Source organism: Amblyomma maculatum, chromosome 1 (assembly GCF_055883805.1).
Source record: "Amblyomma maculatum isolate TAMU_Amacu chromosome 1, ASM5588380v1, whole genome shotgun sequence".
In the NCBI taxonomy this organism is placed as follows: Eukaryota; Metazoa; Arthropoda; class Arachnida; order Ixodida; family Ixodidae; genus Amblyomma; species Amblyomma maculatum.
Genome location: NC_139344.1, coordinates 139,679,780 through 139,695,589, shown reverse-complemented (window position 1 = coordinate 139,695,589; position 15,810 = coordinate 139,679,780). Strand labels below are relative to the sequence as shown.

At 47.3% G+C, this 15,810-nt stretch overlaps 3 non-coding genes and 1 pseudogene across 3 annotated transcripts; all 4 read left to right on the top strand.

The window, feature by feature from the left end:
* The first annotated feature begins 544 nt into the window (after positions 1 to 544).
* Positions 545 to 626, top strand: TRNAL-UAG (transfer RNA leucine (anticodon UAG)). Its single transcript has one exon. It is a non-coding gene; the product is annotated as a tRNA-Leu (tRNA).
* A 4,683-nt stretch (positions 627 to 5,309) lies between these two features.
* On the top strand, positions 5,310 to 9,674 carry LOC146204106 (uncharacterized; annotated as a pseudogene).
* Positions 6,163 to 6,244, top strand: TRNAL-UAG (transfer RNA leucine (anticodon UAG)). Its single transcript has one exon. It is a non-coding gene; the product is annotated as a tRNA-Leu (tRNA).
* A 448-nt stretch (positions 9,675 to 10,122) lies between the features above and the next one.
* TRNAL-UAG (transfer RNA leucine (anticodon UAG)) lies at positions 10,123 to 10,204 on the top strand. The gene has a single exon. It is a non-coding gene; the product is annotated as a tRNA-Leu (tRNA).
* The last annotated feature ends 5,606 nt before the right edge of the window (positions 10,205 to 15,810 follow it).

Sequence of the window (15,810 nt, the reverse complement as noted above, 5' to 3'; positions counted from 1 at the left end):
GTTTTTGGAGGAAAGGGATTTTTTTTTTACCGTGGGGGGCGCACTGTTTAATCTGCAAGCAGCCGGAAACAATAGACCATCTTTTTTTGCATTGTTGGGAAGGGGTTTATTTCTGGGATGTTTTGCAACGTACGATAAAGAAAGAATTTCCACTACACTCCCACGGCATCCGGTATTTAAGCATTGATAATGAGGATGGCGTTCCGTATGATTTAATCATGCTCATGGGCCTCCACTCTATATGGCGCTCCAGAATGGCGGGCTATCACTGCGACAGGGATGCTCGACCCGCTAGAATATACTTTCGAGAAAGTGTGAATTGGTTTATTGCCATACAGAAAGTGGCTGCTGAACCTCCCGAATGGCTCTCAAGGGTAGAGCCTTTGCTGTCGTTGCGGGAGTTTTAATGTACTGAGACGAAGCCAGCCTGACATTGGCTGATGATGACCTTCCAATATGTACTTTGTTTTGTGTTATTCGTGTTGTGTTCTTGTGAAATGGTATGAACCAAAGCCAGGAAATAAAGGAAAAGAATAAAAAAAAAGGTAGCGTGGCCGAGTGGTCTAAGGCGCTGGTTTTAGGCACCAGTCTCTTCGGAGGCGTGGGTTCGAATCCCACCGCTGCCAATAACTTTCTTTTATTTTTCTTACCTAGTGTCTCTTACACAACAGCGTACGTATACATCTCGTTCGGTCAAAAAGCCGCAGCCGTACCTCATGGGGTCCTACTCTCGACACGCATTGCCGCCACTCGGCGCCACAGTACTTCTCTTATTGTTTTATCGTGTATTCTCGTCTCGTAACTTGGATCCACCTGTTGTGCAACCCATAAGCGAAGGTAGCGTGGCCGAGTGTATTAGACTTCTGGCCACCGAGCGTGACGTATGGGCGTATCATGAGCTTCTAAGAAGCGGTTTCAGCGGCCCGAGTTACATAGGATTATGTTGTTCTTTTGCCTCCCCTGCTAACTGGGTGCGCTGTCGAGAATACTGTTTTCTTGCATGCTGATGTTTCCGGGCGCCCATATCGCGTCGAAGATTTTAGAGAGCTGCTTTTCCAGCGGGTAGCGCCCACCTAAGTACTTGAGCTCGGCGCGTGTGGGCAGTAACCAAAGGCGTTAAGTGCTACATGCAAAACCGACGTTGACAGTCAAGGGGCGTAAATGTTTAATAATCGATCCAAACGAACAAGATGTGAGAGTCAAGCTGCATTGGCTACTGTTTCATGTGCGTGAAGATGACGTGCGGGAAGCACTATAGTGCCTTATGGACGGGTGGTTGAAATGGGAAAGGACAAGTGGCGAATTTACGGCTACAGTCAGCAAAACATTGACTCGTACCGTGGTGCTTAGCATGAAAGTGGGAGTATCCCGTGATGGCATCCCTCACCCAATACGAGTAGGGAGTGAGCAAGCGCTTTTTGTGGTTCCTGGTCGAGCACATTGCGTCGGTGTCTTCGGTTTCAACAACTCGGCCATATTAGACGTGAGTGCCACGCCCCAAAGTGTGATGTGTGAAAACGTTTGGGACATGGGACTGAACGCTGCACCAAAAATTATGCTGGTGTTGCAACAATTGCAAGTTAAAAAACTGAACTAACCATGGACGAGGAAGATGCGGAGGAAAGCATAGAACCAGCGAGAAATGCGGAATGTTCAGCCGGAGACATCAACGCAAGGGCTGAAGAGGCTCCAACAGTGGGAACAGCATCACTCGCGGCGCTGACTGAGAGTACAAGTGCACTAAAGGCGACTACTGGACCGCTTGAAGTCAGCTTCCCTGACGTTGCAAAACAAGCCCGACAAGAAGAAACATGCAGAAACAGCAGCGATGAAGCAAACGAAGGAGATTTCATGGACGTCGTGAGAGCTGGCGAGAACGGTACGTATCGCAAAGAAAGACCGCACGGCGATGTCGGGCTGGAGCCAAGAGCCTCCTTCAAAAACACAACACGCCAGAAGAGGAAGACTCGCCGGGACGCCTAAGCTTGGGGAGGGTGTAAAGAGGGCGGGTAATCCGCCCACTTGACACCTCCAGCAGGAACCGGCTTTTGCCCCTGGATTGCGAAAGGCTACGCACCGACAGCACCGTTAACGACACGTCTTGGTGAGATCAGCAGACTGTTATTCACGGTTTAAAATGACTCAACAAACAGCAATCCGCTTTGCCGCGATTAATGTGCGCGACCTTGCCTCCAGGCAAAGGAAGTAGCAGCTAAACAGACTGTTCGATGAGCAAGAGTTGGATATTATTGCTGTTCAGGAAACCAAAGTAGAAAGTGAGGAAGGCACTGACAGCATGGTGTTTCCTTTTTGCTCATTGTTTAATGCGTGTGTATCACATTCAGTTGGTAATTGTCAGGTGGTTGTGCGCTCTTTATCAGAAAGGCATTGAACGCGGTTGAACAGCCTCCCACCTTTTTAACCTGAACGCACGAGCACCGACCACCGGGTCGATAAGCGCCGTACGACGGAACACAGCGGCGAAATGAGCGAGAATACACGCGGGCGCGCAATGAACACTCCGGTGCAGCTGTCCTCTGCCAGGCTGTTACGGGAACCGGATCCAACCCCACCTGCTTTCAAAATTTTGCGTTATCCATTTCCTTCTGTGTTCTGCATGCCGCTGGGAAACGATTAAAAATGGCTACGCGATGCCGCCTGCTTTCCCCTGTGAGAGAAAGGTGTGAGTTGATAATCAAAAAGAAAGAAAATGCTGATACGCATGCAGTATAATCAGCGGGCGTATATCGCATTCCACCAAGCGCTACCACCTGACCGCTTATTTATAACTTGATGGATGCATTCAGAAAAGAAAGTGACGATGACGATAACGGTTCTCAAAAGAAGCAGGGGTGACGTCCCGTTCCCAGAACAGCCTGGCAGAGCACAGCTGCACCGGAGTGCTCATTGCGCGCACGCGCGTATTCTCGCTCATTTCGCCGCTGTGTTCCGTCGTACAGCGCTTATCGACACCACGGTCGACGCTCGTGCGTTCAGGTTAAAAACGCGGGAGGGTGTACATGAAGTGAGCAGTAGTCCTTCTGGTCAATTTGTGGCGTGTGATATGTCGCTCATGAATACTGAATGGCGGATAATTAACTTATATGCTTCGAACCGTGAAATGGAACGGAAAACGCTATTCGAAGAAATAGGCACTCTTGTCAAATGTACCAAACTTATCGTTTTACTGGGCGATTTCAACTGTATGTGCGCCGCGGAAGATCGTGTAGGTTACTATCGATATGACCAAAGTACTGCATGTTTTAGTGAAGTTGGCATAAAACGGGTTGGAAGATGTTGCCGTCAATGTGTCAAATATAAGCGTGCAGTTCGCGCACTTTCAGGGACACAGTCATGCGTGACTGGATAGCGCTTATATTTCTTTGGAAATGCTCGCGTCTTGTGTCGATTACTGCGTACATCCAGTTAGTTTCAGTGATCATCGCCTGGCCACGTTTACACTCGGTACAAAGAAAAGAAAACCGAAACTTAACTGGTATCTGTGGAAACTAAACAGCGGTCTCCTTAAAGATGAAAACATGGTAGAGTCAGTGAGGGACGCCTTATCCAAGCTTTACGAGAGTACAAATCTTGACTGGTGCGAGAAATAGGTAAGTTTTAAACAAACAATTAAAATGAAAGCCATAGAACGAAGTAGCATAGTTAATTACGAAAAAAGAAGACATCAGACGTGTAAGGAGTAAGTTGGAAATAATTGACAAAGAAAGATTAAGAGGAGCTATAGTAAGAGCGCGTAGTGAAAAGCTTTGCGTGGACCAACGCCGACTAAACGAGCGTTAAGTGAGAAAATATTGTATGAAAAAAGGAACGAAATCGAAAATTTTATACAGAGGCGCAGTGACGAGTGATAAATATAAGATAATGAACACATTTACCGAGCGCTATTGCGATTTGCTCGGCCGAAGCATAGCTATGGCAGACGACTTCAAGAACAACTTTCTTATGGCGATGCCAATGCTAGACAAGACTTTGCAAAAAAAAAAAAAAAAAAGACTACAAGCGCCCATAACCCTGGCAGAAATCGAAAATACTATTGATGAGTTAAGTGGCGGAAAAGCGCCTGGCCCGGATGGTTTAGGAGCCGAGTTATAAAATCTTCAAGGATGACATTGCAGGTGTTTTGCATGAGGTGATTGCGGAAGCGTATGAAAAGAAGAGACTGCCGCGCTCGTTTACAGAAGTACACACGGTCCTGATCCCGAAATCAGACGACCCCACTAAACATTCGTCCGTGGCATCTTACCGGCCAATCAGCTTAACGAACACGGACTATATGATCTTTATGAAGGTTTTGGCGAAGAGGATGCAATCTGTGATTCAGGTACTGGTAGGGCCGCATCAAACCTGTAGCATAAAAGGGCGCACAATCCTGACAAACATTCATGTGGTGTGAAGTGTACTAGAAATCTGCGATCCCTTTTCAGAACGTGTTGCTATGCAGCAGCTTGACTTGCAAAAGGCCTTTGATCATGTCTCACACGAAGTCCTGTTTACCATACTGGAACATGTGAAAATTTGCTCAGTTATATTAGAGGAACTAAAGATGGCATATGCTTCTTGCACCACGCAAATAATAGTTAATAAAACTGTCGGTGCAGATATACCGGTTAAAAGCTCCGTGCGGCAGGGCTGTCCGCTATTACCACTACTATTTGCCTTATACCTTGAGCCATTATGTTTGGCTGTAATAATGAATGAAAGAATAGATGGTTTTCGGCTTGAATCCTCCGAAGTAAAAGTGCTGGCCTACGCAGAAGATGTGGCAGTGCTTTGCCGCAACCTGGAAAGCGTGCGTGGTCTTAAGAGTAGTGAAAGAATTCTGTACCCAAACTGGAAGTGCGATAAACTGGGAAAAGAGCGCCGGTTTCTGGCATGGACACTGGGACGTCATGTTATACGCATTTGAAGGTGTTCGATGGGCGCCTTTGCCATCAAGGTACCTGGGAGTTCTGTTAGATATATATAATGACACTAAAGAATACTGGTCAATAGAAACGGAAAAAATAAAGGAAAAAACCACAGCTTGGGGTGCCCGTGACCTGTCAGTTTTTTCGCGAGCAACAGTGCACGTGTACCCTTTTTTTTTTTGTATCAAAAATTTGGTACAAGTGCTCTACATGAAACGTTTGAATATACAGAAATTGCCCAGATTGTTCGCAGTGTTCATTTAAAATCCACGTGGGAAAAAACCAGTCGCACGAATTTATTCCGTTCGGTGAAAGCCGGAGGAATCGGCTTATCTCATTTGTTTATAAGAGTGGCACGTTTTCTTTTCCTGCATGACCATAAGAATAAAGTTTTACACACAGTCATCCAGCCGTGTTTATGTAACCACGTTCCGGGCTTTGTGGTAAATTTGTCCAAAAATTACATGTGCAATCGCATTACCGGATTCCTGCGAGAAGTTATCCTGGAAATGGAAATTTTGAATGTGCGGTTTCCAACAAAATATCTTGCGACAATGACACGAAAAAGTTGTATAAGGGTTTGATAAACACAATGTTACCGATACCGATGTACAGATCAATGTTTCCGTGGGGCCCTGGACAGGACGTACTATCAAGAGTTAAAAAATGAATATGAAATCCGGTGTTAAGACTTTCTTCTTCCAGCTACACACCGGTACACTGCCGGTTAAACAGTGGCTTGCTGATAGAGGTACTTATGTCCCATGGACAACAAGTTGTCTACTATGCAAGTGCGCGGAAACAGTGGGCCACGTGTTCATTGACTGCTGGGATGCTGGGTTCCATTGGGACATACTCCAACGCACTTTAAAAAAAGATTCCCAATTAGCAGTTACGGTATCAGGTTCCTGCCAGCAGAAAACGATGACGGTATTCGGTACGACATGTTTATGCTTGTAGTCTTGCAGAGCATCTGGAAAACGCGAATGGCGGTCCGCCATGCCGATCTTGATGTACGCCCTGTCCGGGACAATTTTATTGCAAGTGTTGACTACATTCTAGAAGTATGCAGATCATTTCCTGAACCTCCTCTATGATTGCCTGCCTTGGATAGCCTACGTGCCATGAAAAAGTTTTAATGCAAATACGCTGCGTTAAGCAGCAGAGTGCTTTTTTTACCTTTGCTTTTTTGTTAAATGACCTGTATGAGCCAAAGGATATAAAGAAAAATAAGAGTAGCGTGGCCGAGTGGTCTAAGGCGCTGGTTTTAGGCACCAGTCTCTTCAGAGGCGTGGGTTGGAACCCCACCGCTGCCAATACCTTTTTATTTTCTCACCCAATGTCTCTTACACGACAGCGTACGTATGCAGCTCGTTCGGTAAAACAGCTGCAGCCATACCCTAGGGTTCAGCACTCGACACGCATTGCCGCCGTTCGGAGCCACAGTACTTCTCTTATTGCTTTATCGTCTATTGTCGTCTCGTAACTTGGATCCACCTGTTGTACAATCGCAATCAATATGAAGATGATCGCTCGAGCCGCAACCGAGACAAGGAGCAGCGCCACATTTTGTCATCACCTTCCGTTGCGAGAGAAATACCTTGGTAGCCCCTCTCTCTCTTTTCGCTGTTCCTGTAACAGCGAAAAGATAAGTTCCTCATAAGTGGTAGAGATTAATGAGTGGTTTCAATTGATAGAAAGTGACATAATGTTGTGTCCGAAAAATAGTTAGGCCAATAAGTTAATTAGGTAATTGATTAGAGGCAAAAAATGTAAAAGTAGAGGCGAAAAGTGTCTGATTAGCCAATGGCTTGGCGCCACATTTGAATGTATCAAACACAAAAATAGGTTCATTAAGTCAGTAAATTAGGGTGAAGTCAAGGATGCGACGTCACTCAAGCGGAAATACAGCCGAAAAAGGACATAGGATGGGATTGGCGCGCAGTTTGAAAGTACCAAAGACTAAAATGGGCACACAAGAAGGTAATTAAGCAACTAGACGCAAACAGAAGCAACCAGCAGCAGCATCCGTGCTTTCGCATTACTCCAATGCAGATTCTGCAGTGCTCTTTATTTTTTTTCTAGAAATCACCAGTCGGGCATATATGTAGTTGTAAAAAAGTGACTGCGTTAACAAATATGGGAAGGCCAACATGGCCCTGTTATGCCAATAACAATGAAAAAGAAAGGGTATGCAATAAAGATAAAGCAAAGTGCAGAATATGTGTTGTGAAACGACAGTAGTAGTTCTTTGAACAGCTAAAGGGAGAGGGAAGCTGTCACATTTATGCCTTTTACATGATAAAATAACGCTATGCAACGGTGCTGTCTTAAGTATCCGTCAGCTTTCGCTAAATTAGAACGTTAAAATGTGTTCTGTTCATCTTATCAGCTTGCGCACAGAGGCTTCATTGTTAGCCAATTTATGAGGCAACAACAGACACACAAGATTGTTATGATAGCAAAGAAAACACAGAAAAAAAAAGCTGGCTAGTTAGTTTGGGGGTGATGCTTGTAGCCCGGAAGAGCGTATGAGGGCAAGAAGGCAGCGCAATCATTATCTTCGCAGTTCCAAACTCAGCCGCTGTGTAGCTTGAAAGGCCCTCCGGTCGAAGCTCCGGTGATCACCTTCATACTGATTGCGACTGTACAATCCGTAAGCGAAGTTAACGTGGCCGAGGTTCGTGGGGCTCAACACCGCCCCTATATGCCGGAGTTGAATGGTCATGTGTGCTCCCTAAATATCTGGGCGTTCAACTACATGCCTTTAAGTCAAGTGCAAATTACTGGAAAGAGCGCGTTCCAGTCTTCCAGCGTTATGCTAATACATTTGTCCCCTATCGGCTTTCAATATTCGGTCGGGCTTAGGCCTGCAAGATGTTTATGACGACAAAAATTTATTATGTGCTTCAGGTCCTCCACTGTGCTAGGCATTACATGCAGCGTTTTCACCGAATATTTGCGACGTTCATTTGGTCATCCAATTTTGAACCGATTCGACGTGATAACCTATTCACACCTGTTTGTGCAGGGGGGGCTCGGCTTAGTGCATCTGTATGTAAGGCAGTTAGTTGCCCATTTCTTCTTTTTTCGTGATTGTTCACATCCGATTATTAGAGCATTCCTACAAGTTAATTTCATGAATTTGATTCCTTGCTTAGTGGTTTCTTCAGATTTTACTGACCGCCCACAGTTACTACGATTTATGCAGGAAGTTTATGCTTCGGTGAGGTTTTTGACAGCACGATTCTCGAAGGAGTGTTTATATTCTGTTTCGCGCAAGAGACTATACAAGGAATTGATAGCAATGCTTTTTCCGCCACCACTGTATCGTTCTTTATACTGATGTGTAGGGTCATGATGTGTTAAAGAGGGTGCGCAAAATGCAGATTTCTCCTTGCACGAAAACATTTTTCTTTAAATTAGACACCGAAGCTTTACCTGTTAACACATGGCTCCATAAGAAAAATATTTTTGTATCTTCTGTAAACTGCCATCTGTGTGATGTGTCTGAAACAAATGAGCACTGTTTCATTAATTGTAAAGAGGCCATTCTTTTTAGGATGTGCTGCAAAGAACACTGAAGAAAGACTTTGTTCTAAACTCGTACAGTTTGCGGTATCTTGTGTTACAGGTGTTAATACACTTTTATTATTATTTTATTATTTTTATTAATAAAGTAACACTGTAAACATTAAGCAGACCCAGGAAGCTCTGCAACTCACGCGTTCCAGTCGGTGCCGGTGCTCGAACAATGGCTTCAATTTTCTCTGGTGCTGGATGCAGACCATCCTTGCCGATGACATATCCCCGGTACGCTACGCTTGCTGCGGCGAATACACATTTTCTGGACTTTCAGCTTTAACCCTGCATCACTCAGTCGTTTCAACACTTCCTCCACATTCTTACGATGGTCCTCTGCTTTCATCCCAGCAACTAGTATGTCATCGAAGTACACGAGCGTCTTTCGCCAACCGCGAAGCAAATTCTCCATTTCGCGTTGGAAAATTGCCGGTGCTGATGCCACTCCACATGGCAGTCGGTTGCACTGAAACAGTGCCTGCTGGGTATTGATAGTCACATACTTCTTAGAATCCTCGTCCAGCTCCACTTGCTGGCATGCGTATTGAAGGTCCAACTTCAAAAACAACACGCCTCCTGCCAGGTGCGCCTAGATTTCCTCGATCAGTGGCACTGGATATGTCTCAATATCGGCTGCTCGGTTCACTGTGACCTTGAAGTCTCCGCACAGCCTAACTTTCCCGTCCTTCTTCAAAACAGGCACCAGCGGTGCCGCCCATTCTGATGTCGGCACTGGTTTGATATGTTCTCTCTACAGCCTTTGTAGCTCCCGGGTCACCATATCTTGCAAAGCAAAGGGTACTGGCCGTGGCGTGAAGAACCGGGGCTGCGCATCCTCGGGTACTCTTATCTTGGCTTTCACTCCTGAAAACTGTCCGAGACCTTCGGCGAACACATTAGGGAACCGATCTATCCAGTCCTGTATATCGGCGACTGCGTTAACGTTGAGCAGGTTCTCAAGCGGCATGCCAAAAGCCTTTGCCCAGTTTCTGCCTAATAGGGCCCGTGAACCACCTGACCGATCGCCACGCAAAGCCACCGCGTTTATCGAAGTCTCTCTTCAGAGAACAATGTGCTATGGTGCGGGGGGTATATGCTGCGCAGGATCGACCTCCTACCTGGTTACATTTACTTGATGCATGTATATGTCTCCCGGAATTTTGACGTGTGATCAAAGTGAGAGCTCGATGCTGGTGTAACTGTGTATTGACAGGTTGCGGAAGGCGACCTGGTCAAATTGCTCGAAATACTTCCATGCAATAAAGAAATGTTTCCATGCAATAAATAAATAAGGAAAAACATGTTTTTTTTTTCTTATTGGACTTCATATCTTGTGGACAACACGCATGTTGGATCGCAACGCTGAACCTATTGTTCTACCCAAACTCCATTTTAGCAGAATGATGCTGCAACTGAAGGACATTTATGATGAAAATGACTTTCAACCTGATTGGTTTTCGCTGGTGACACGGTGCTCATCTTTGCCTGCCTTTTAGTTGTGTTTTCTGCTGTGCATCTCAGCAACGGCTGAGTGCATCGTGAATAGTATGTGTACATGACCCTTTCTGTATATAACCACATGTAATAAATACCATGTCAGGAAAGAGAATAAGGTAGCGTGGCCGAGTGGTCTAAGGCGCTGGTTTTAGGCACCAGTCTCTTCGGAGGCGTGGGTTCGAATCCCACCGCTGCCAACAACTTTTTATTTTTCTCTGTTGACACCTGTGTAGCTAGTGCTCACTTGTTTCATGGCCTGCAAGCTTAGGTACCGTGGCTGATTCAGGTGGAGGACATTAGCTTCAGGCGCCAACATCTTCAGTTTCGTATGTTCGAAGCTCAGCACTTTTTACATATTTTATAGCTGTAACATTGGTGTCGCTAGGGTCACCCAAATCCGGTGCGGAGGCGCGACCTCTCCACGTTTTAAGCACCGGATCGCAACTTCTTTCTACCTCCTCTGTCATCATGGCTTGCTTTGAAGTCACGTTCGCTATTGCACCTGACCATGCAGTGCAAATGAAGTAGCATTTTGTTTCTTTTTAACACTTAGACGCAGCGATCATGCCCCACGACTGATATTAAGTAAAACATCACATCAAAAGCCCATATTTCGAAAAAGGCAGAAACACTAGCACGTTGCGAGGAAATTCACTCAGCAAGCGGCTTAAGACAAGTGATTGCCCAGTATGAGACCACGCGTTGTAGTTAGGTCCCAAGCACAGCCTTTCACATGCCACACGCATAGGTGAAAGCCTTTTACTTTGCATTCTGTACATTTAACTTTTTCCTCTTCTTTCCTCCAAAAGGTGCAAGTTGACCTCCACATCCAGACTACAAAGTTACCAGCGCGCATTGATGCCATACCAACAGGAAATATTAAGTGCGAAACGGCTTTTTGTAGCTGGGAGACGGTGGGCGTCTCCAGGCTCGTTTTTTTTTTTTTTTTTTTTTTAGCGCTTTCAGTTGAGTTTCTCATTTTCACAATAACTTTGCCTTTTTCAAAGAGAAAAAGGTCAGAACTGCATAATGCAGTACGTGAGCCACCTTGGGTACATTCACTCTGAATTCCCCTTTTAAAGCACCTGGCTTTGCTAAAGGTGCCCTACTTCTCATTATAATTGTTTATTCTATATATACTTTTTTTTTTTCTATAGGACCGTCGACACGCTCCCGCGAAGGCGCACGTACACAGACCCGGTCCAACGTTAAAATGATTGAAGTCGCTGGCATAAACTAAGGCAACTGTTTTCAAACCCTCCTCACAACAGAATAATTTATTTCTTCCCCCGCCCCTTCCTCCCCTTTCACTGCCCAGCAGCACCCCCCCCCCCCCCCCCTGTGCGACCGCACCCCTCGCACCCCCCTCGCGACACCATTGAGCTGTAGTAACTTAATACACGACATATGAAGGATAACACTGCAGCCGTGTAAGCGTTAAGACCTGAATTAAGAACTTTATGCAGTCTGCATATATACAGTTCTCCTCAGCAAGTTGTGACTACCTGATGCGAGCCTTCTCTGTTGCAAACTGTGAGAAATATTAAAGTGAATAATCGTCTATTTGGCCAGACAGCCTATTCAGTTATCGTATAGTTTCATGATCTTAATGTTGAGACAGCGTGGCCGAGTGAGATTCCAATTCTATAGCGACCGTTCGGTGTGGACGTGTCATGACGGGCTCCGCTACAGCAGCTAGAGTGGCCATGTCTGACTGTGGAGAGAAGATGTCTGCATCGGAAGAGCATCAGGTGATTTTACCTGATTTGCCAACCGGTCGTTTAGCTACAAATACGCTGTTTTTACACGGTGATATACAGTCTCACCCTTACCGGGTAGAAGATTTTAGTGATATGCATGTTCGCGGGTTGCGGGTCAGTCGATGCTTGCTGACGTTTTGGCGTTTGGTGCGTATCGGAGCAGTCGAGTAGGGGCGTTGACCTACAGGAATGCTGAAGCGACAGAAAAAAAAAAGTGACCTTTAAGGAAGTTCGTGTGATGGAATGCAGATGTGTTGTGATCGACCCGCAAACCAACTAGTGAGCATGAGGTTGAATTTACGCATTCACGCGGACCCAGACGAAGACGTGAGGGTGGCTTTTGCTCCGTATGGAAATGTCACCGAAGTAAGCAAGGGACTGTTGCATGTACAAGAAATTGACGACAAGGGGTCAACGGCACGCTTGGTCACACTGACTTTGAGTCAAGCTGGATGATCTTGTGCCTCAAATAAGCATTGCTGGCTGGTGAACCGGTTCTGGTCGTCATGGCGGGCAGACCACCGCTGTGCCTCCGTTTCCGCAGTCATGACTGCCGTGCACAGCAGTCCAACGTCTGCCGCCGCTTAGCGTACAGTGAGGACCAGTGCGTACACAGGTACAGGGTTATCCATTTCTAGCTATACCACGGTCGCTCTATTCAAACCAACATTGCGTCCGAGGAAGGCGCATATCGAAGCAAAGCGATACAATCACCTAGGGCCCAAAGGTGGTGCTTGGCATGGGCTGCCGCTTAGCTTTATTACGTGGCCGAGCCGGACGCAAAGGAGCATTGAAAGCAATCATCGTGTTATAGGTAGAAGTGGACGACCATGTACGTTAGTACAACATGCACTGTGGGCAGCTAGGATTCTTTCGATGTCATGGATGAAGAGGATGCTGAAGACGTGTTGCAAGGCTGCAGGGAATGAGGTCGTACAATAGCCGACGCGAACCTCGCTTTTCGCTCCTACCGAATGTCTGCCAGAGTTACAATGAGGCATTGCAGCCTTATTGTAGCCTGAGGCAGATTATGGAGTCGATAGTGATACGAAGGTTATCGTGCGAACGTCGACCGAGAGCAGGAACAGCGCCATGACCCGGAATCCTCTGCTGTGTGCGAAGGAGGTATCAGGACAGCTTTTATCACTCTATTTCCTGTTCCTTATAAGCAGCGGCCACTCCCTTCTGTGCATGTAAGTTTTTAGTTCATTTCTTTTTGCTTTAGCGAACAGGCAATGATCGTAATAGTCGTCATCTATATATATATATAGTCACGGACAACTCCATATATATATAATTCCACTAAGACTATTATGTTAAAACCGTTTATTACAGTATTTGTGAGCTCTTGTTGAGATCTAAACCTGGCGGTCTAGAGCTCCGCATGTTGTCTGAAACTACGAATATAACCTCCATAACGAAGAGAAAAAGTCTGTGACAACAGCGTACCTCATTGTGTCAGAATGTTGAATTCAAACGGAAATAACTAGAAGAATAAGATTGGAATGAAGCGCATTTGGCAAGTACTCAAATATATTAACTAGCAGCTTACCGGTATCGCTTAAGAAGAAGGTCTATAACAGTTGCACCTTACCGGTACTGTGGTTTCTACGTGGGCATAGGCCAACAACCACCGCGGGTTCGAGCGTCGCGCGAGCCGAAGCCCCGATCAGCCGTCACCGCGCGCGCACTGAAACACTGCAGCGCGCACTCAACCTCCACCGGGAGGAGAGCACTTCGCTGCAAGGACACCAACCTCCAAGTTCACAAAGGAGACGTTTATTGAAACGCCATCCTCCAGCGGCACACACACACACACACACACGCACACACATACACATATTTACAAACACACATACGCACACACATATTTACAAACGCACATACACGCACGTACGCACACACATACACATATATACAAAACGCACATACACACACATATGCAGTCACCGTGTCAAGGGAGCGCGCGAGGAGCTAGGCTCCCCTGCGCGCACGAAGTGACACGGAGTGCGCGCCGCAAGCACGCAAGGGCGTGCTGTGATCTCTCTCTCGCAGTAACCAAAGGGTTCCTTTGAGAGAGATTGGGCAACCACCGCAAGGTACGCCTGTCACGGATCGTTGGATCATGATCGACAGGCTCGAGCTTCGCTCTCAGGTAAGACCCGGAGCAGACGAACTCGAGTACACACTGGTCTGCGCGGACGACAAAGGCCGGCAGACAAGAACAGTTGCGTACGCACCTTGCGATGTCTCGGAGGAGTCTCTCTCTGAGCTCCGCTCGGACAGTCGCGCGAGCGCGGCTGTCGAAGCGGTGCCCTGTTCCCGCCAAAAGGCGCCAATGGGAACAGCCACTGGGACGCCAGGGCGGAGCTGTGGCCCGAACGACAGTGACAAGTCGTCCGAGCCTCTCTCCGCCGCCTCAGGCGGGAGAAAGGGAACGAGGAGAACAACTGGGAAGCGGGCGGCGGCCGCGCAAATGGCAGCCGCAGCAAGCCCGAATCCCACATCCTCCTCTCCTTAATTGCCCTCCTACCCATCAGTGAAAGCACGCGGCAGGTCCCCAGCATGAAGAAAAGAATGCTATCCTCACGCAACAAGTCAACTACACTTCAGTTCCAGCAAGAAAGATCTCGAAAAGACAGACAGTCAAGAAAGACAAACATTAGCAAGGCGCACAAAAAAAAAATAAAAAAAATGAACAAGATGACATGAAGAATAATGTACAGAGTTCCGGAGGTTAAGTAACAACGGCTATGTACAGAACACAATCATGTACAGAACACCACTATGTACAGAATAACTATGTACAAACACAACTTTGTACAGAAGTTCCAAAGTTCGTAGGTGCAGCTCAGGGAGCCTGCGGTAACTCACCGCTCGTTGACTTCTGGGTGGCCAACGTTCATCCTTGGCTGCAAACGATCTCGGTCGGTGGTGGTACAGGTTAGGTGCAGGGACAGCGAACACGCCGAAGGGGCCCCGGGTGTGGAAAGTCCGTGACTCCGTGGCGATCCAAGACGCACATGGGAAGACCGCGCGGGGCTTCCTTTCCACCGCGCTCCGCACACGCCGGCAAACACACATGGCGCGACGTCGTCGCCTCTACGCCCAGGCACGCACACGCACAGCCACTCATACACCAAACAAAGGGTGATGCCGACCTTCAGCGGCGAACCTGTCCCGAGCACCTTCGCAACCGCGGCGGCCTTGGGTGAAAGGGGCATCGTCATGCTCCCCGTCCCCAAACGGCCCCAACTTCATTTCCACACACACAGAAAAAAAAACCGCGCGTCGGGGCTGCCTAATGAGCAACCCTCGCAATTTCAAGAAGAAAGAGGAGAGAAGACGCGCTGTACAAAAGAAGGCACTCACTGTACAATATTTACAAGATAAGAAGCAAGAATGGAAACAGAAGAAAGCGAAAAATGGGAACAGAGGCACACAAAACAAAACAAAAAAATAATAAAGCACACAGGCTGGAACTGAGCGAGCCAGAAAAGGGGGAGACCAACCTTGCTTCCGGGTAGGGTTGAACGAGCAAGCTCGCTCGGTGAAGCGGTATGCCTTCGGTTGCGGAAAAGGCCCGCCGTCCGGCATCAATCACACAGGTGAACGTCGCCTCACCTTGTACCGGTGCGGGGCACGGCTGCGTTCCACCGCATCGGGTGTGCCTTGGCACTTGCCTGTGGTGACAATGGGCACCAGCGCAAGCTCGTCAGACCGTTACGCATAGGCCTTCAGGTCTGCAACGTAGGCACGGCTGGCTTTCCCCATAGGGGGATTCTCCAGCAATGAGCCCCTGCTTGTTACTGGGGAAATGCCCCATGAAATCGCAGGTGGCCATCTGCCACGGACGCACACTGTCAGTTGGTTTCGTCATGCCCGGTGGCTTGCCACCCCTTGACTTCTCCATTTGACAGACATGGCAGGAACGGCAAAAGCGGAAAATGTCGCGCTTCATGCCGGCTGCAGTCACCGATTGACTCAGTTTCTTTAAACCTTGGAGCCACTCAGATGACCAGCCAATGGTTTGTCGTGAGAGA